This window comes from Grammomys surdaster, unplaced genomic scaffold (genome assembly GCF_004785775.1).
Source record: "Grammomys surdaster isolate TR1022 unplaced genomic scaffold, NIH_TR_1.0 125742, whole genome shotgun sequence".
In the NCBI taxonomy this organism is placed as follows: Eukaryota; Metazoa; Chordata; class Mammalia; order Rodentia; family Muridae; genus Grammomys; species Grammomys surdaster.
Genome location: NW_021620574.1, coordinates 1,160,207 through 1,180,918, shown reverse-complemented (window position 1 = coordinate 1,180,918; position 20,712 = coordinate 1,160,207). Strand labels below are relative to the sequence as shown.

The 20,712-nt window shown below is 45.8% G+C and overlaps 1 protein-coding gene across 2 annotated transcripts in view; it reads left to right on the top strand.

Moving 5' to 3' along the window:
* Window positions 1-20,712, top strand: part of Spats2 (spermatogenesis associated serine rich 2) — a 73,373-nt gene that overhangs the window by 930 nt on the left and 51,731 nt on the right. The window contains exon 1 of one of the 2 annotated variants that reach the window (XM_028788316.1): window positions 254-369. The exons of the other annotated variant lie outside the window; for it this stretch is intronic. The gene's annotated coding sequence lies outside the window, so the exon portion shown is untranslated. Of the gene's footprint in view, window positions 1-253; window positions 370-20,712 lie in introns of those variants that run through there. 2 annotated transcript variants of the gene reach the window in all.

Below are 20,712 nucleotides of genomic sequence, written 5' to 3'. Positions count from 1 at the left end.
CTCGCGCGCGCGCGCGCACGCGCGGGCTCCGAGGCGGGGCGAGGGGGCGAGCGGCGCGAGTGCGGGCGGGCGGGCGGGCGAGCGAGCGAGGGTCGCTGTAGATCTGCGGGCACTCCGGGCCCTAGCCGCGCCTGCGAGTCTCTGCCCGCCGCCGGGCGGACGAGGGAAGCGGGGAAGGCGGCGGTGGGGGCGGGGCGGCGTCGGGCCTTGGGCGAGCTGGGGGAGGAGCGCGGCAGCGACGGCAGCGGCTCCCGAGGACGAGGGCGAGGAGGAGGCGGAGGCTCTTCTTTCCTCATCCCAGACCCGGGAGCGTCCGGAACGCAGAGCCCGGAACTGGGGGACGCGGCGGCTGCAGGGAGCCCGGGCTAGGTGAGGCTGGGGGTGTTGGGTGAAGTGGGTGGCGGGGGCGAGAGCGGCCGGAGGTGGAGGGAGGGCTCGAGGAAGGGAAAAGAGGGAAGGGGCAGTTGTTGGGGGTTGGGGTACCGAGAGGAGGGGGACCGGGAGCCCTTCCGGACCTGCAGTGTTGAGAGGGCCGTGGGTTTCTGGGGTTAATGGGGCGAGCGAAGCACACGGGTCCGAGTTGGGGAGTTTCCGGAGGATAGGCCGGAGAAACAATGGAGTGAGGGGGACTCCGGCGTGAGCGTGTGTGCGGTCCTGGATTTAAGAACTATGTGCGGGATCGAAAAGAATGAAATAATGGGTCATTTGAAATGTGAAGTACGGCGAGATGGGCATGTGTAAAGTCTTCTGCATGGTGTCAGCGGTGCTTAGGACGCAAGTGCCATCATGGGACTTAAAGGGTAGAAGGACAATTTGAGAGGAAAACGGACTAGAAAAGGCAAAGAGAGGCAAAGAAATACGAGTTTGGTCTTGAATGAAAGCAGAGCCTAGGAAAGGTGCATTAAAGGGTCTTCGTCTCCCAATTCATCCAAGATGATTGGATTTTGTTTCAGAAAGTGGGTTAGTTTTGTCCCCTTTGCTAAGGCTTGCAAACCAGTCTCCCGGTAATTTTATTATTTTTTTTATAGTTCATTTTATTGTCAGGCAAAACTGTAATATTCATTCCCGATCAGCTCAGCAGACTACTGTACATAATTTCTCCGTATTTATTGAAGCAAGAGAGAACACATTACCAGCAATACTTTACCATGAGCGAGGTCGGCGGTACTGCGGAGTTCAAGGTGTTTGGACTGAAAAGTAATGAATAACTGGGGTTTAAAAAAAATAATTAAGTTGTCTGTCCTTTGTTAGAATTTTTATTTCCCATTGAGAAATTTCCCCGCTGGAAAATGTTTTTAAACCATCTAGTTCTGGTTTTGGGCTTGGGGAAGAGAATTTGGCGTTTTTTGTTTTAGGAATTGTTCAGGGATGCTGATAACTAATAATCAAGCTGCTTCAACGTTCTTGCATTTTGAGTTAAGATGGTTTGGGAATACTGTGAAAAAGTATTTCTGGGTTATGGACTTTGTATCCCACACCCCTCAGACTCCTCCCCTTGGAGGGGGTCTTAGTCTTTATCTGTAACTTAGGCTGGCTTGTGACCTATTGTGTAACCCCAGTTTGCCCTTGAAGTGGAAGTTCTTTTGCCTCATACTCCCAGCTGCTGGGATTACAGGTGTGAGCCACTATGCAGGACTTGTATTTTTTTTTTTTTATTTATTATATATGAATACACTGTAGCTGTCTTCAGACACACCAGAAGAGGGCAGCGAATCTCATTACGGATGGTTGTAAGCCACCATGTGGTTGCTGGGATTTGAACTCAGGACCTCTGAAAGAGCAGTCAGTGCTCTTAACCACTGAGCCATCTCTCCAGCCCCGGACTTGTATTTTCTTGATACTTTGATTTCCAGGCCAAATTTGATACAGCATTGACTAGACGATCACTGATTCCGAAGCTATAATTATCATTATGCATTCATAGATGTGTGCATTAAAAGCTTTTCATTTGTGAGCCATGAAGTTTTGCTGACTCATCTAAACTAAAATTTCGGGGCAGTCATCGGTTTATAGTTTTCAGCTGTGTTTCTGATAGCAGGCGGCATTAGGCTACCTTATAAATATCCTTATAAAATCATGATCTAAAATATACCTTTAAAAATTCTTATTTATAACCCAATGGTGGCAGTGCATGTCTTTAATCCCAGCACTCAGGAAGCAGAAGCAGGCAGATCTCTGTGAGTTCCAGGCCAGCCTGGTTTACAGAGTGAGTTCCAGGCAGCCAGGGCCATGCAAAGAAATCCTATCTTGAAAAACAACAACAACAACAACAAGATAAAAACAAATGGAAAAAATTTAAAAATTTAAAAAGAAATTCTTATTATTTTAAATGATGTGTGTGTCAGTGTGTTTGTGCATTCCAGTGCAGCCAGAAGAGGGGGTGGGATTCCCTGGAACTGGGGATGAGTCGGTGTTGAGCCTCCCGAAGTGGGTACTAGGAATCAAACTCTGGACCTTTGCAAGAGCAGTACATATGCTTAACCACTAGAGCCGTTTGCCAGGTCTCTAAATTGTATGTAAAATTTAAAAAACATTTTAGAGACGCTATCACTCTGTAGCCCAAGCTGGCCTGTGATTTGTAATGAATTCTGTCTCAGCCTCCAGAGTTCTGGTGTTACAGGCACATGAGGCGAAGCAGCCATGCCTGGATAAATGGTATTTATACAGGAGTCGAGTGAGAAGCCAGATGCACTACTTGAGAAGTACAGATTGCAGGAGTACAATCTCCACACTTGGGAAGCTTCCTGAGGGTCAGAGGCTCAAGGGCGTCCATCTTTGCCTGCATAGTTTGAGATCATCTTGGACTTGCACTACGGGAAGCCCAGGTCTCACCCCTCGTCTCCCCAGGTCAAAGAGACCTGAGAGAGTATAGCGTCCTCAATGGTGATGTGTGGCTCTTGACCCTTTAGTGGGCTAGGCAAAGTGCTAAGATTGCTTTTTCATGTATAATCTCATTTAATTAATAATCACATTTAATAGAATTCGCTTTATAAATTTAGAGATTAAAAAAAAAATCCAGGCAGTCGTGGAGCATGCCTTTAATCCCTGCACTCAGGAAGCGGAGGCAGGCAGATCTCTTGAGTTTGAGGCCAGCCTGGTCTACAGAGCGATTTTTCAGGATAGCCAGGCTACAAAAAGAAATCTTTTTTTTTTTTTTTTTTTTTTTTTTTTTGTGGTTTTCGAGACAGGGTTTCTCTGTGTATCCCTATCCCTGGCTGTCCTGGAACTCACTCTATAGACCAGGCTGGCTTCGAACTCAGAAATCCACCTGTCTCTGCCTCCCAAGTGCTGGATTAAAGTCGTGTGCCACCACTGCCCGGCAAGAAATCTTGTTTAGGGAAAAAAAAAAAAACAAGTAAATAAATTTAGAGATTAAATAATTTGCTACGATCACAGAATGAGTGAGTGTGAGGACATTGGACCCAGACCTTTCTCTGTTTGCACGGCTTCTTTAATTTTTCAGTCCTCCTGCTCCTCCCACCTCCTGCAGGCCAGGATTACAGGGGATTACAGACCTGCAGTGTGGCATGGTGTGGCATGGAACCTAGGGCTGCGTACTCTGTCAGCTGACTGAGCTGACTGACGGTCCCCCTCGTCTCTTGTATTTTCGCCTTTTCTTTTGAGGCAGTCTCGCTGTAGCCCCTGCTGACTGGGAACTCACAGAGAGCCATCCACCTCTGACTCCTGAGCACTGGGAGTAACATGTGCCACCAGGCCACGTCCTGCGGTCCTCTCTTACTCTTCTGACACAGGTTTCGTGTTATGGCTCACACTTGCCACCCACCTCAGCCTCCCAACTGTTGGCATTGGAGGAATGAACTGGCATATCCACCCTTTTCAAAACAGATTTTGAGCTCGAGTGTGTGTGTGTCTGTCTGTCTGTCTATATGTCTATGTCTGTCCCTGTGTGTGTATGCTGGAGCTGGAGTTAGCCATGAGCTTCCTGACGTGGGAACCAAACTATTGGAAGAGCTAACTGCTAAGCCATACTGCTGTAAAGCAGAATGAACCAGTTGAAACTTGAGTCTTGCCTCCCCTCCCATCCTCTGTCCTTCTGGAGATGGTCTTGTAATACAGCCCAGTCTCTCCTTAGTCTTCAGCCTCAGCCCTCCAGATGTTGCGACTACAGGCATGTGAACATCCGTCTTGACGACAAATGGTGCTTTTTGCTGGGATTGGTTTGTAGAGTAACTCCATCTGTAGAATCTTTGAAGAGTTTGCTGCTCCCGTGGTTTTGAAGGCTTCTAGGGTTCTGGTGATAGTGCTAAAATGAATCTCACTGAGGTTTGTCCTGTGATGACACTTTTTCTGTCCTGTCTGGTTGAAGAAGTGTGGCGCATGGTACTCATACTTGGAGGAGTCAAGGCAGCCGGTTGCAGAGCCAGAACCAATTAACTTGGGAAAACAATTGAAAACTGCTCAGTGCTCAAGAGCTCTCCAAGCACCTGTTGATCCCGCAGTTGATACCCGTATTATGTCTAAATATAGACAGGAAACCCAGAATGGATGGAACAGAGAAACAGCTGGGGCCTGAGGGAGGAGCTGTAGGTTACTGGCCAAAACACCAGCCTGCTCCTTAGAGGCTGATCAGGCTACAGATGCTAGTGAATAACAGGAGGGGAGGGGAGGGGAGGGAAGGGGAGGGGAGGTCATTTTCTTTTGTTGAGGTTTTATGTGTTCCAGGTGCTGAACAATCACTCAATATTGGTATCAGAAGAAATCTCTATGTACTTTTTTTTTTTTTTTTAAGTTGTTACCCGTAGTTTCCCATTGTAGAACCAGCACACTGAAGCCGGGAATGACAAAGCTACTGGTCTTTCGGACTGCATTACTTTTCTCTTAGAAGTACAGCTGCTCAGATCAGTCTTGCTGCTTTCAGGGGAAGTTGGTAGGAAAGGCCCTTGTTTGTTTTGCCTCAGGGAAGGAAGCACCCCTTCATCACGTGACCAAAAGACCTCATGTAGAATAGGGCTCAGCTTCCTTAGCTGTGTTCAGTTCAGCATTAGGAAGATGCCTGTCGGTTCCCTTTGTACTGAGGGCCTGACTTTCTGGGTAAACCATCTGGGCTCTAGTCAGCACAGTGTGCCTGGTCGGTCACCTTACCGTTTTTGTTTTTGTTGGTTGTTTTTGTTTTTTAATATGTTTTTGCCATAAAGGGTTAACTATTCTTTCTTGTTTGTTTGGTTTTTTGTTTATTACTTTGGTAAAATATAAATCTAGCTCAGTCAGGTCTACACAGGGAAGACTCTGTCTCAAACAAACAAGCAAATAAACAAACCACAAACTTTTACTAATTTATTAAACCAGAGTCAGGTTAGAGGACGTTTTGACCATTTTAATGTACAGACTGCAGCATAGATACTCTCATGGCTGGACACCATCATCTGTCTGAACTTTTTTCTTCCAAAATGAAAACAGTCACTGCATGCTAAATATCAACTCCTCTTTCTCCGTCTCTGCTGAGCCTCTGTCAACCATGATTCTTCTGTTTGTCTCCTGTCCCTGTGAGGGAAAGTATTCTGTGCATTCTGTAGATAATGGAATCCTGTATTTGTCCCTGCCTGTCTGTCTGTCTGTCTGTCTCTCTCTCTCTCTCTCTCACATTGTGTGTGTGTGTGTGTGTGTGTACATGGTCTGCGTGCACTGGGGGTTGAATTTAGGGCCATATGTGCTAAGCCATTGAATTCCTGGGTTCAAATAAGCCTCTTGCTTCATCCTCTGAGTAGCTGAGCCCAGGTGTTCACTAGAGCATCCTGCAACACTGCTAATTTGTTTTTCCATCCTCAGTGGGCATCTAGGTTGCTTGATGCCTTTGGGCTATTATGAATAATACCTAGAGTCCTTACGTTCAGTTTTTAGTGATGTTGCTGGATCAAGCAAGGTGTTGTGGCTTGTGCCTGCAATCGAAAACTCCAGGGACTGGATCAGGAGGCTTGCCTCTAGTTCAAGGGCAGCCTGGGCTGTAGTACTAGACTGTCTCACAAAATACAGCTATAACAGTGAAGAATTGCTGTATGACCCAGGAACGTGCCTTTTTTTTTTTTTTTTCTTTGAGATCAGGTTGCTGTAGCCCAGGCAGGCCTCAGACTTAACGTACAGCTTAGATGATTTTGAATTCCCGATCCTCTTGTCTGCCTCTGCTATGCAAGTGCTGGGACACAAGCACGTGCCACTATGCCTGGCCTTCCCACCCTTCCCCCCTCCCTCTCTCTCTCTCTTTCTCTCTCTCTTTCCCTTTCTTTCTCTCTCTAGCCCAAAGTGGAATAGAATTTAATATGTAGTCCAGATTGGCTTTGTGTTTGTTTGGTTTGTTTCTGAAACAGGGTCCCTCCGTAGAGCCCTGGTTGGCCTGGAATTCAATATGTAGACCAGGCTGACCTGGAACTCACAGAGATCTACCTGCCTGGGATTAAAGGAATGTGTCCCCATGTCAGCCTTCCAGGTTGGCCTTGAACTCAAGATAGCCCTCTTACCTTTCCCTTCCAGATATGGGTCACATGCCTGCCTCTACACATTTAATGTTTTGAGAAAGTTTAGTTACTTCAAAATGGTAATTTTATTACTTGCCTGGCTGAAGGTAGCACTCAACTTATGTATAAGGAGTGGTGCTTGCTCACTAACTTTGTCTGTACCTGGCTGGACCCTTGCAGTAGAAATGATTTTAAAGGAAATGTCTTGGTCAGCTTTTCTGTGGGAGAAGGAACTGTTCATCCCGTACAGATCTTTTCATCCACATGTGTAAATGTGAGTGCTTCAGAACGATGTAGCTGTAAGAAAAAGTCCGTAGTGTAGCACATTTTCCGTTCACTGCCTGGGTGTGCTTTCTTCTTCCTTTACAGAGGTTTCTCCTGTACCAGTTGCTGGTTGCTGTTGATCTTTTATATTTAGTTGATTTATTGAAGATGGTCCGCCTGCTGGACATATGCTGATTGTTGTTGTTGTTTAGTTTTTGTTTTTAGACTGGGTCTCACTGTTTAGGCTGGTCTGGTCTCAAGTCTCCTGTGTAATGGGAGACCTGCCTGGAAACTTGAGCCAATCCAGACAATCCCTCTGCCTCTGTATCCTGAGATTATAGAGGTATGCCACCACACCTCGCTACTTCAAATATTTGTGATCGCTCGCTGGGACGCTTGAATAGAACAGAAAGTTAAATTGAAGTCATTTGATCCGGTTTCTTTCTTTTCATGGGTCTGAGTTGTCACGTAATACCAAATAGAAAGGTTAAAATAGCTATAGCAAACTGTCCCTTAGGATGGTCTCACCTCCCATTTTCTTTTTTCTAAATGTCCCATGGAGGTTAATTATGCCTCTATCTTGCCTATGATTATTGGGTCTCAGAGTGACTCTGGGTTCATATGCTGTTTGCCTGGAGCTTTGTGGAAACGTAGTGAGGCTACACTTAGCAGTGGAGGGGTCTCTGTGAAGCTCAGGTCAGTTGCTGGATAGTTGAGTTGATCTGAGCTCTTAGACATTTGAAGTTTATAAACCCTTTGTCCTTGGTTTGCTGAACAGGGAGGCTTCGCCAGAGGACGGCATTTACGGTCAAGTGTTCACGTGCAGCTCGGCAGCTAGTAGAGAGGGGTCTGATGTGCACGTCATTGCTGTTCACATTCTGTGGAAGCTCCAAACCTTTAAGACATTCTTGGAGTGAAGATGTAGCTTAGCGTAGTATATAGGCAGTGTCCTGTGGCGAATTTGTAGTTAGGTACAAGTAGATTAGGAATGTGGTGGGGGATTTTTCACCAGTTGCAGGAAGCGTTTTTACTGACCCAGACCCTAAGTTAACATTGGATTTCTGGTAATAAGCAGTTTCTTTCTTTCTTCCTTTTTTTTTTTTTTTAAAGATTTATTTATTTGGTCTGTAGAGTTGGCTCAGTGGTTAAGAGCACTGACTGCTCTTCCAGGAGTACTGAGTTCAATTCCCAGCAACCACATGGTGGCTCACAACCATCTGTAATGGGATCTGATGCCCTCTTCTGGTGTGTCTGAAGACAGTGACAGTGTACTCATAAAATAAATAGGTAAACAAATAAAATCTTTTTTTAAAAAAGGATTTATTTATTGATTTATTGATTTTATATATATGAGTATATCATTGCTCTCTTCAGACACACCAGAAGAGGGCTGGGTATTGAACTCAGGACCCCTAGAAGAGTAGTCAGTGTTCTTAACTGCTGAGCCATCTCTCCAGCCCTAATATGGAGTTTTTAAAAACATTATTCAGGCCGGGCGGTGGTGGCGCACGCCTTTAATCCCAGCACTTGGGAGGCAGAGGCAGGCGGATTTCTGAGTTCGAGAGTTCGAGGCTAGCCTGGTCTACAGAGTGAGTTCCAGGACAGCCAGGGCTACTCAAAGAAACCCTGTCTCGAAAAAAAAAAAAAAAAAAAAAAACAAAAAACAAAAAAAAAAAACATTATTCAATCAGAAGAATAACATGATTATTGGCAGTGGAGTGTATATATGTGCGTGCATTCTTTAGTTAGGCTAAAAAGTGTTGGGACTAAGGAGGAGATTTAGGATAAGACCACTGTATAATGTAGTTAAGTGAGTGTGTGAGTGTGTGTGTGTGTGTGTATGTGTATGAAAGAATATTTTAAGCTTGAAAACACTGCTGATATCAGTTCCTTTGGTGTGGGTAATAGTGAAAACATCAGTTTGTAAAACCTGCAGTGTCTTCTATGTTGACTGCTTGGTCCTGTTCAGTAGTAATTGGCTTGCTGCTGTTTTAAACCTACTCTTAACCCTAGAGCACTGTTTTTCCTTGAATTATCCACTTGGTCTGTGATTATAGCTTGTCGATGTGGTTAGCACACAGCTGGTTCTTGCTGGCATACTGTTACTTAGACTCTAAGTATGCACTAGTGTGTTGTACAAGTGGCTTTTCTGCTTATTCTGTGTGGTTATACCTGTACAGTAAGTTGCTTTGTAATCCCACCTGCATATTTTTATTTATTTATTTATTTTATGTATATGAGTACACTGTAGCTATCTTCAGACACACCAGAAGAGGGCATCAGATCCCATTACAGATAGTTGTGAGCCACCATGTGGTCCTGATTTATGCTTCAGTGACTAATGATATTGAACATCTTTTAAGAAAAACTATATGATGCCGGGCGGTGGTGGCGCACGCCTTTAATCCCAGCACTTGGGAGGAAGAGGCAGGTGGATTTCTGAGTTCGAGGCCACCCTGGTCTACAGAGTGTGTTCCAGGACAGCCAGGGCTACACAGAGAAACCCTGTCTCAAAAAAACAACAAAAAAACAAAAAACAAAAAAGAAAAACTATATGTATCTGTACACACACACACACACACACACACACACACAACGTTTGCATGAATTTATGTGCCTCGTGTGTGCAGCAGTCTATGAAGAACAGAGGAAGGCACCATATCCCCTAGAACTGGAGTTACCCACAGTTATGGGCTGCCATGTGGGTGCTGGGAATTGAACCCGCAGTCTTTGGAAGGGCATAAGTACTCTTCAGCACTCAGACATCTAATTTTTCAGCCCACAGTTGAATATTGTATCATGTGTTGTTTACCTTTTTGTGTCTTCTCTAGAGGAATGAATTTGACGCCTTTTGCCCATTTTTAGAATTAATTAAATCCATCAATTCATTTTGAGACAGCCTTGGTCTCTGTGTAACCAAGGCTGGCCTGGTGCTAGCTATGGGCACTTAACGCCCCTGTTTCAGATTCCCTATGACTGTTGAACCTCAGTGGCTAGGAACACTTACCTCTGTTAGTGTACATGGTTTGCACTCAATAAATATCAGCTGATACCACAGTTACCATTACATTTCCCAACTGTGACCTGCATTGCAGAAAATACTGCTTACTTTTTCCAAAGTAGGCGAGGCTACAGAGATTATTGTCAATTAAAGTTTCAACTGTCGGTGTTGGTATTTTGCCTTTAATTAATGCCTTGAATCCTCAGTGTCTAACTCATCCTCAGTGCCCTTGTTACCAGTCAGCTGTCTGGGGTCCTAATGCTTTACCCAGCTAGGAATTGTGGGTAGGCAAAGAAAAGCTCTTTCCGTGCTGATAGTCCTTGAGCCCTCGGGTGCCAGTTTAGAGGCTGATGTGGTAGATCCAGAGACTGGTAGCCCTAAGCCCTGAAACTGGGGCCTCTTGCTCTAAGTTTTAGAAGACATCGCCATACAATTTTAGGCCGGCTAGTTGAGGTGTGTTGCTCTGGGCTTTACTTAACCACCATTGGGTGGCAGTTAATCACAAGCCTCAGCTTCCAGCAGCAGTGTGGGGCAGCCCACTCAGCAAGGAACAGCAGATGGCTCTTGGATAAGCCTCAGGTGCCAATCCTTGGCCCTGAGTGACAGCCTTCGGGATCCTAGGTCCAGGATATCACGATCCTCAGCTCTTGCCAGTTTTATAGTCCTCATACCTAGGGTATCTGAACTCCTTGTCTCCTTAGAGTTGGCACCTCTTTGGAAGTCTTACATTGACCTGGCCCTGTAGCTTCTCTCTTCCTTTGTCCCTTGATGTCCCTGCAGCCTCTGCTCAGTTGACACTGCTGCCAATGTCTCTGCTGCTGTCCTCAGCCTGCTACCACTTGCTGCTCCTTCTGTTGTCCTTGTTCTGCATTCAGCCTGCTCAACTGGTGATAAAGGACAAAAGTGGGCTAGAAAGGGCTGGGCACTGTGGTGTCTTTGGTCCCAGAGCTCAGGGCTGGGCGCTGTGGTGTCTTTGGTCCCAGACCTCAGGGCCCAGGCAGAGGATGCTCAAGGCCAGTGTTGGCTACATCGTGAATCATATAGCTAGCTTGAGCTATATGAGACCCAATCTAAAAAAAAACTTATTTTATTTTTGGACAAGAAGGCTGGTAAGGTATACATAGCTCAGGGGTAAAGTACTTGCCTAGTGTGTATGAGGAACTGGCTTCTCTCCCTAGTACTAACAACCAAAAAGAAGTAGTAAGACTCTGCCTGAGTTTTATATTCTTCCCTCTAAGTTTATGTTTGTTAAAAACTGACAGAAAGAACCTGTACAAGAAATATATTGGGCTGGAGAGATGGCTCAGTGGTTAAGAGCACTGACTGCACTTCCAGAGGTCCTGAGTTCAAATCTCAGCAACCACATGGTGGCTCACAACCATCTGTAATGAGATCTGATGCCCTCTTCTGGTGTGCATGAAGACAGCTACAGTGTACTCATATATAATAAATAAATAGATCTTAAAAAAAAAAGAAAAAGAAATATATTAAATTGGGGGCTGTAGAGAGGTACTTGGCAGCTAAAGCACAGTTTGGTTCCTAGCACCCATGTGGAGTGTCTCAGAGCTGCCTGCAGCCCCAGCTCCAGAGGATCTCATGCCTTCTTCTGGCCTCTGTGAGCATCCGTACACACATGGGAGATACACAGACATGAATACACATAACAAAAACAAAACAAAACCCCACAAAACCAAATTGGGGTTAAAAGCATTGAGTGTTCTTCCAGAGGACCTAGGTTTGAATCCCAGCACCCACATGGTGACTCCACCTGTAACTCCAGTTCCAGGGGATATGATGTCCTCTTCTGTTCTACAGGATTTTGCATGCATGTTGGGTACATGAACCCACAAACACATAAACGTAAAAATAAAAAATAATTAATAAAAAAACTGTTAAAAAAAAAACCCAAATTGCCTATCTTTTTGAAACTTGAGAGACGCTGTCAGTTAGGAGTTCCTCTTCCTCTGCCCTAGCCACATCTTCTTTTACCTTTGTCTCTCCTATAATTGCCTCCCTTTTCTTAGATTTCACCTCTGAGTCACCAGCCACAGGTTAGGGTATCCAGAGGCAAGCTGTCTGGAAGAGTAAATTACTCAAGCACTGTTTCCTTGAGTACTAGGTGTTTCTTGCTCGACCGGTTCTGTCCCAGCTTGAAGGCATGTGTCCGTGCTGACTGACATCTATTCAGGTGATCATTCCAGGACCCTGTGTTCCGTCTTTCAATTCAGTGGGTGTAGGTTCATCAGCGCTTCCTCCTGTTGATGCTGTCTCTGTTTTCCAGCTTTTGGATCAATCCTCCTGCCTCAGCCTCTAGAGTGCTGTGATTATAGGTATACACCACCAGCAGCAGAGACAAGCCTTTTACTGGGCCAGATGTAACAGCAGGGAGTAACAGGGGATTTGTGTCTGTTACGGTAGACTTTCATGTAAATGAAGGACTCTGTGCCAGTCACACCAGAGTCCCTCGTCCGAAGGATTTATTTCCACCAATCGTGGCGCAGCTCACAAATGAAAAGCTGTATTTGCACCAGCCCCAGGCCTCCTGCTGGCCTACCAAGGGAGTTGCTGCTTTTCTAGCCTGGGTGAAAATAGCCGCCGGGGTCACTTGGATCCACTGAGACCTGTGAGGCCAGCAGATGTCCAGCACCAGCTGTTTGAAGCTCTTGTGGCTGAGACAGTGCCTGGTGAAGCAGCAAGCAGCCGTGGCTGCTCTGCAGATTCCTCAAGGTAGCTACGGGGAGTTGAGAGCAGCAGGTGCTCATGAGAGGAGCCTTGGTTGGCTGTCCTTCCCTGAAGTCTGGTGGGAATGAGGGATGGGTCTAGCAGCTATCAGTTACAGAGCCGTTTACAAAGGAAGACTGAACATTAAAGGTGCTTTGAATAAATTGAGCATTAACTGAACTTGCTGTACAAGGCTCTCAGTGTTTAACTCTCCCGGAGCATCTCAGGAGATCATCTAGTCATCCTCCAGTTCTAGCTGATGTTTAGACAGTTGTTCCTTCATTCCGTCCTGTTACGAGACAGTTGCGTGTAAATGCCACAGAATGTCTTTGGGAGGTCGTTGGGGAAGCCCTCTCTTTCCATTTCACGGTGCTAGCGATGCATGGCTCTCCCTATCCCTACTCGATGCCGGGGAACTTGGGAGGCAAGCAGTCTCCCAGCTGAGCTGGGCGGCCGGCCCTGGATCACCATTGTCTTTACGCGGCTGTGTGAGCCGGTCAGAGAAGACAGAAGACAGGAGGTCAAAGTCAGTGTTGACTTAGACCCTTACTCTGCTGGGAGGATCTTTTGTTTGTTCAGTAAGGTCTTACTGTGTAGTCCAGTGTAGCCTCAAACCTAATCCTCCTGCCTCAGCCAGCTGAGTCGTGGGACCAGGGGAGTTCGTCACTGTGCCACCTTGACTCCATGACTATTTTCTGACAGGGCTGTAGGTAGACTGCTTGTTTCGTTATGCTGTGATTTAGAGTGGGATAGTTGTCTTAAGCAGAGTATACAGAAAGCTGAACACAAATCTAAACCTGGATATTTTCCTGGAATAAGTGGTTCGGAGCGTGTGTATTCAGCAACTAGGGGTTATTCAGATGCCGTGTGATGCCCTCTCTCTCCGTATGTTACTCAGCATTGTCCTGAGCTCTCCCTGCCCTTCACCAGGCCTCTGTACCCATTTCTGTGACTTGTGTCTGCAATACCATTGGACTGAATGAGTCTTATTTTATGTATGTAGGTATTTTTATCCATTTATTTTATTACAGGTTGTGTATTCCCTTCTAAAGATCATTTACCTGTTTCTTTATTATTGTCTGTTTATGGTGTGCATGCAGATGTCAGAGTGCATACACATCAGAGGGCAACCTTTGAGATTTGTACCACTCTCTGTCTTGTGGGGTCCAGGGATGAAACTTAGGTTTTCAGGTCTGGGTAGCAAGTGCTGCCCCCCTTGAGCCATCTCACATCCAACCCCTGATTTTTGTTTTGTTCTTCTGAAGCAGAGTCTTGCTGGACAGCCTGGCTGGCCTGGTTCTTGCTCTGTGGCTCAGGCTGGACTCAAACTTGAGGCCCTGCTGTCGCCTCATCCTCCCAGTGCTGGGGTCCCGGGCAGCGCCACGCTCTTGAGGCCCCATTTCTCTGATGAGCATCTTTGACTTGCTGTTTCTTTTATCGTTTGTAATAAGATGCCCTTCTGTCTGTGTACTACTAGAAAGTGGAACCAGGCACAAATGGACCGTTGAGACAGTGAGCAAGCATAAAAATGTAAATGGAACCAGGCATGCTGGTACAAGTCTGTAATCCTAGAATGCAGCAGGCCGAGGCAATAACATTGTGAATTCCAGGCCAGTATAGACTCCATAGTAAGATCCTGAGTCTAGAAAAAGGAAGGAAACAAGATAAGCCAGCAGTGAACCCATCATTCAGAACTGAGCAGCAGGGTGACTAGTGACTCAGCCGGAGCCTGGTGAAGCCACCGAGAGAAAAACCTTTGGGGGAATATGAACTGGTTTCCAGTTTGAATGTATACGTCCTGCAGGCTACCAGTCTGAAATGGAGATTTTACATTAGAAGTTGTTTCAGTGGGGCTGAAGAGGTAGCTCACAGGTAACGGCACGGGCTGCTCTTCCAGAGAAGATCCCAGCAACCACTTGGCAGCTCATAACCAGCCATAACTCCAGTTTCAGGGGACCTGTCTTAGCTCCTGTTCTATTTGTAGAGATACCATGGCCAAGGCAACTTATGAAAGAAAGCATTTGACTGGGGGTTGTGTACAGTTTCAGAGGGCCAGTCCATGCTGTCATGGTAGGAAATATGGCAGCAGGCAGGCAGGATTGGCACTGGAGCAGTAGCTTGAGTGCTTAGAGCTTATGTCTGATCCACAGGGACAAGGAAGAGAGAGACTGGGCCTGGTGTGAGGTTTTGAAACCTCAAAGCCCATCACAAGCAACACACCTCCTCCAACAAAGAAAGCCTCACTTCCTAATCCTTCCGCAGGTAGTTCAACAACTAGGGACCAGCCATTCAAATATATATGCCTGGGTCATTCTCATTCAAACCACCAGAGATCGATGCACCCCTCTGCCTTTTGTGGGCACAGGAGCACTGCAGACACGAGCCAGCAAACCACCCATACACATAAAATAAAACATTAGTTAAAAAGTACAACAGGCTGCTTCAAGGTTAGGAGTGTAGCTCAGTTGTTAAGAGTGCTTACACGGCTTTCGAGAGGCTCTGGATTCGACCCACAAGAATGCATAAATCTGGAGTTGTGGCAACCCTGTCTAGGCTTTGCAGGGTAGAGGCTGTTGCTGAGGTCGTTCTTTGCTATGTACTGAGTTCAAGGCTATTCTAGGATGCATGAGAGCCTATCTTTAAACAGAAAGTTGTTTTAAGAGTCTAGTACCAACCTGCTGGTGGTGGCGTACGCCTTTAACCCCAGGACTCAGACTCTGCCGCCCAGAGTCAGGCAGACGTCTGAGAGTCTAGCACCCGTATTTCTAACCATGTAATATTTGTGCATTGCCTTTCCTGTGTATTAACAGTAGAGATCCAGGAACTTGGAAAATATACGTAACAGTAAAAAACTGTCAGCCGTGTCTGATTTCCACATATGTTTGGCTATTAAAAAGGGGGCTGGAAAGATGGCTTAGAAGCCAAGAGCATTGACTGTTCTCTTCCAGAGGACATAGGCAGGCCGCTCACAGCCGCCTGGAACTCCGGCCCCAGGGAATTCAGTGCTGCCTTCTGGCCTCTGTGGTCATGCACACCACTCACAAATACACAAATAGGGCTCAGTGGTTAAGGGCACTGGCTGCTCTTGCAGAAGCTGGTTTCAAGCTGGAGTTCTCTCTCCCTGAGCCCCTTGAGTGCTTTTAGACATGTACTACCATCTGGATGTGTCTCTGTCTTTGACATCTAATGTTGGATATTAGGAGTAGTTTTAATTTTTTTTTTAAAGAATTTCCTTTAATGTGTATGAATATTTTGCCTACATGTAAGTCTATGCTGCCTACATGTAAGTCTATGCACCACAAGTGTGCCTGGTACCTGAAGAGGCTGTACAAGGCATCCTCTAGAATTGGAGTTAGGGATGGACGTGAACCTCTGTGTGGGTGCTAGGAACTGACCTGAAGCAACCAGTGCCCTTAACTGTTGGGCCATCTCTCCAGTCCCAGGAGTGGTTTCCTGAGACAGGCTCAGTCGAACTCAGTCTGTCACCTGAGTGCTGGTGCTGTCGACATGCTCCTCCGTCCTGACTTTAAGGGTCTAATGTATTGAGGCTGGTGCTGATGCTCCAGGCCTCGGCCTCGGCGTGGTATGGTTATTGGCATGTGCTGCCAGGGGCCCCTGGCTGTTTCTGATTTTTTTTTTCTTCAGTGCTGGAGGGCAAACCCAGACTCATCTGCTCTCTGGGTAAGTAAGTACTTGACCACTGAGCTACATCCTACCCTTTTAATTTTTATTTAAATTTATTTTATATGTATGAGTATAAAAAGGTGTTAGATCCCTGGAACTGGAGTTGAAGTTGGTTATGAGCCAGCGTGTGGGTGGGTGGGTGCCGAGATCCAGACCTGGGTGCTGTGCAAGAGCAACAAGTGCTCACGGCTGCCGAGTCGCCGTCTGCAGCAGTCCCAGCCTCGCTTCTCTTCTCTTCTTTCGGTGTGTGTGTGTGTGTGTGTGTGTGTGTGTGTGTGTGTGTGTGTGAGAGAGAGAGAGAGAGAGAGAGAGAGAGAGAGAGAGAGAGAGACTTGAGAGAGAACTCACTGTGTAGCTCAGGTTGGCCTCTAGGTACTCAGATGACAGGTGCTCAGCAGTTTCTGACAGGTCTAAAGTTAGTTTTGTTAAAATATTACAACTTTGAACAAAGCCCAGGTGATGAGGGAGTTGTGGGGGTTCATTGTGAAAGCAGTGCTTACCAAGTTGAAGTGTACAGGCAGGCTAGCATAGCTGTGTGACCTGTCACATGGCATTGCACACAAGCAGGCAGGCACACTGTGAGTTCCAGGCCAGACAAATACTTAAATCAGCCGCATTGTGTGGTCGTTGTGTGGTTGTGGTGATGCATACCTTTAGTCTCAGCACTGAGGAGTCAGAAGCAGGCCAGTCTGTGAGAGCCAGCTCATCCAGTGCATAGTGGTAATCTGCCTCAAACAATAACAACAGAAGAAAAATAGACAAAACCTTAAGTCATTATGGGTTAAATAGATGGTTTTTATTTTTTTGCAATGAATCCCAGCTTTGGGCGCCCAGCAGTCTTCTTGCTTCAGCTTCCAGGTACTGGGTTACAGGCGTGCCCCCAACCTTTCCTTTTTATGAATTACACAGTATAGTGATGCAAAGTCTCTTTAAGTAGTTGAGCGCACAGTCTTGATAGGGCTGGAGAGAGCTCAGGAGCCAAGAGCGTTTGCTGCTCTGCTCGTGTTGGGACCTGGGGTTCTCCTCTAGAATGCCAATTCCAGGGGATCTGGTTGCTCTCTTCGGGACTCTGTCTGCCCTGCATGCATCCATGTGGTGCATTTAAAATGCTTTCGAAACACTCATGCACATAATACAATAAAAATAAATCTTAAAAATAGTTTCAAATATCTGTATTGTTTACTATGTAAAGCATCATCATAAAACAGGATATATATATTTTATTCCTTAAGATGCCTTACTAAATTATATTTTTTTCTTGGTATTTGCTAAAACAAACATTTAACTGACTAGGAAAAAGGGAAGAAAGGTTAATTAAAACCGCTGCTAAATAATTCAGGGTGTTTTAGTGACTTAGCAGATGAAAGCTAGCACTTCCAAAATGTCTATTTGGAAGTCTTCGCACGAAAAGGAAAGCAATTACTTTTCCGTAGGTACGTGTCCCCTTGCTCTCTGTCTGTCTGTCTGCTCTCTTCCACTGTGCTGTCTGCCATTCAGTTGGAGCAGGTTAGTTTTTGTCTGAAGTGGTTTTAATGTTCCTGCAGAAGTTATGCTTAACTGTAATTGCAAACTGTACATTAAGAATTTTAAAAAAAATTTATGTTTGTGGATGTTTTACCTGCATGTATGTCTGGTAACCACTTGCATGCCTGGTGCTGTGGAGGCTAGAAGGCGGCATTGGGTCCCCTGGAGCTCGAGATGCAAACCAATAGTGAGCCACCATATGGGTGCTGGGAATTGAACCTGAGTCTTCTGCGAGAGCAGCAGATGTTCTTGTCTTAGCTAGGGTGTCTATTGCTGTGAAGAGGTACTGTGACAAAGGTAACTCATACAAAGGACAGCATTTGATTGGGACTTCAGGTACAGAGGTTCAGTCCATGGGGGACTGTTGAGTACATCAAGGCAGGAAGCATGACAGGGTCCAGGCAGGCATGGTACTGGAAGAGGAGCTGAGGGTTCTTCTACATCTTGTTCTGAAGGGAAACAGAAGACTGACTGTCTGGCAGGCAGCTAGGAGGAGGGTCTCAAAGACCACACCTCCTGATAGTGCCACTCCCTGGACCAAGCATATTCAAACCACCACATTCCACTCTGTGGCCCCCACAGGCCTGTTCAAACACACGAGTCTATGGGGATTCATACCTAGTCATGGCATAATGCAAAATACATTTAGTCCAACTTCAGAAGTCCCCATAGTCTATAGCAGTCTCAACAATGTTAAAAGTCCAAAGTTCAGAGTCTCTTCTGAGATTCATCCAATCAGTTAACTGTCAAAAAGCAGAGCACATACCTCCAACATCACAGGATGTACATTGCCATTCCAAAATGTCACAGTGAGGAAATACTGGACCAGAGCAAGACCAGAAGTCAGCTGGGCAAACTACAAACTCCATGTCTGATGTCAGAGCGCTCTTCAGATCTCCAGCTCCCTTCATCATATTGACTGCTGTTGGCAGATCAGCATTCACCAGGAGAAAACTTCTTCTTCTTCTTTTTTTTTCCTTCCAAGACAGGGTTTCTCTGTGTAGCCCTGGCTGTCCTGGAACTCACTCTGTAGACCAGGTTGGCCTCGAACTAAGAAATAAATCTGCCTGCCTCTGACTCCCAAGTGCTGGGATTAAAAGTGTGTGCCATCACTGCCTGGCAAAAAACTTCCTTCTCCTGGGCTGCTTCCACTCCCTGTTAGCAGCTTTCCTCAGCAGGTCTCCCACAGCTCTGGCATCTCTAACATCTTGGGGTCTCCAAAGCACCTTAGACCTTACAGCTTCTTGTTCCAATGTCTGGGATCCACACTTGCTCTCTGGGCTCCTCCAATAGGCTTGGGTCACTTCTCCAGCTCTGCCCTCTGTAGCACTCTAGGCTCTGGTTGACTCCACTCCACTGTTGTTCTACATAGTCCTGGCTGTTCTGGAACTTGCTGAGTAGGCCAGTCTGGCCTCAAGCTCACAGAGATCTGCCTACAGGATTCGGCATGAGCCACCACACTTAGCTTGTTGTTATTTTCAAATTAAAAAAAAATCTTAAGTTTGGTTTACTAGAAAGACACCAGTGTGTGTTTCCTTGCTTAGTGGCCAGTTAATGATTGGTTAACGATTGTGCTTACCTTACCTGCAGGGGTGTCTGCCTCTCTCTCTCTCTCTCTCTCTCTCTCTCTCTCTCTCTCTCTCTCTCTCTCTCTCTCTCTGTGTGTGTGTGTGTGTGTGTGTGTGTGTGTGTGTGTGTGTGTGTTGGGAGTATCTTCTAAACTGAGACTCTTTCAGAGTATGGTTTAATGTATTCTTCATGAGGGTCAGCCAGAGACATTTAGGAGGTTTTGACTCTGACATCGTTATCTTGAATCTGTGGAACACTTCAAGGTTCTCTAGTTTTATTTCCAGATTTCCCCTTTAAATTTCTGTCTAATCTCCTTGTCTGTTATTTGTGTCAACTATGACAGTAACTTTAGGCTGAGTCCTTGCTTGTTACCAAGGACGCCGTTTATTACAGACAGACACTAGGGTGAGGGAGGACTCCCAGACCTCTGTAACCTTTGACACTGGAGCACGATGTCATTTGTGTATGAAGGCGTCCAGGGTTCCCACAGGCACAGGGTGGTTCGTGTGTGCTTGTTTTATATGATGCAATAAAGAAGTTTCCAAGAGATGCTGGGTCAGTGGCTTAGTGGTTAAGAGCACTGACTAATCTTCCAGAGGATCAAAATTCAGTTCCCAGCGCCCACAAGAAGGCTCAGGCCTGCAGTCCTCTGTGACTCCAGATCCAGGAGCTCTGACACCCTCTCTGGACTTGGTGCTGTATGCGCATGGTACACAGACATACATGCAGCTAATCAATCACCCATACATATTGGATGGATGGATGAATGAATGAATGAATGAATGAAGTTCGTAGGAGTAACTTCCATGGTTTTCTCTTGTTAATAGGCATGTTGTGTTGTATAATATATTGTGAGCATTCTTGACATACACTGAGCTATCAATTGTATTTTTATTTTAGTTTTATGTATTGGTATTTTGTCTGCATGCATATGCATATTCCTTGGAACTAGCCTTGCAGACAGTTGTGAGCCGCCATGTAGGTGCTGGGAATTGAACTTGGGTCCTCTAGAGGAGCAGCCGGGGCTCCCAACCACTGAGCCACTTCTTCAGTCCCTTTATTGTATTTTTTCATAGAGTTATTTCTGATGAATTCGAAGAAATTTGAAGAAATAAAAATAAATTCCTCCCCCCACCCATTCTTGGAGACAGGGTTTCTTTGTACAGTCCTGGCTGTCCTGGAACTTGATCTGTAGACCGTAGAGTAGGCTGGCCTCGAACTCAGGGATTCATTTGCTTCTGAGCGCTGGGATTAAAGGTGTGCACCACCACTACCCAACATAAATATATCTCAAAATAAAAATGAAAATGTACATTTAAAATATATTAAAGTATAATTATGTCATTTCTTACCCCGCCTAACCTCTTCCATGTTCTGCCCCCTCCTATCTCAAAGTTGTGGCCTCTTTCTCCTTAATTATTCTTACATGTACGTATGTCATAAATATCCACGTGCTGTATGTATGTCATAAATATCCAC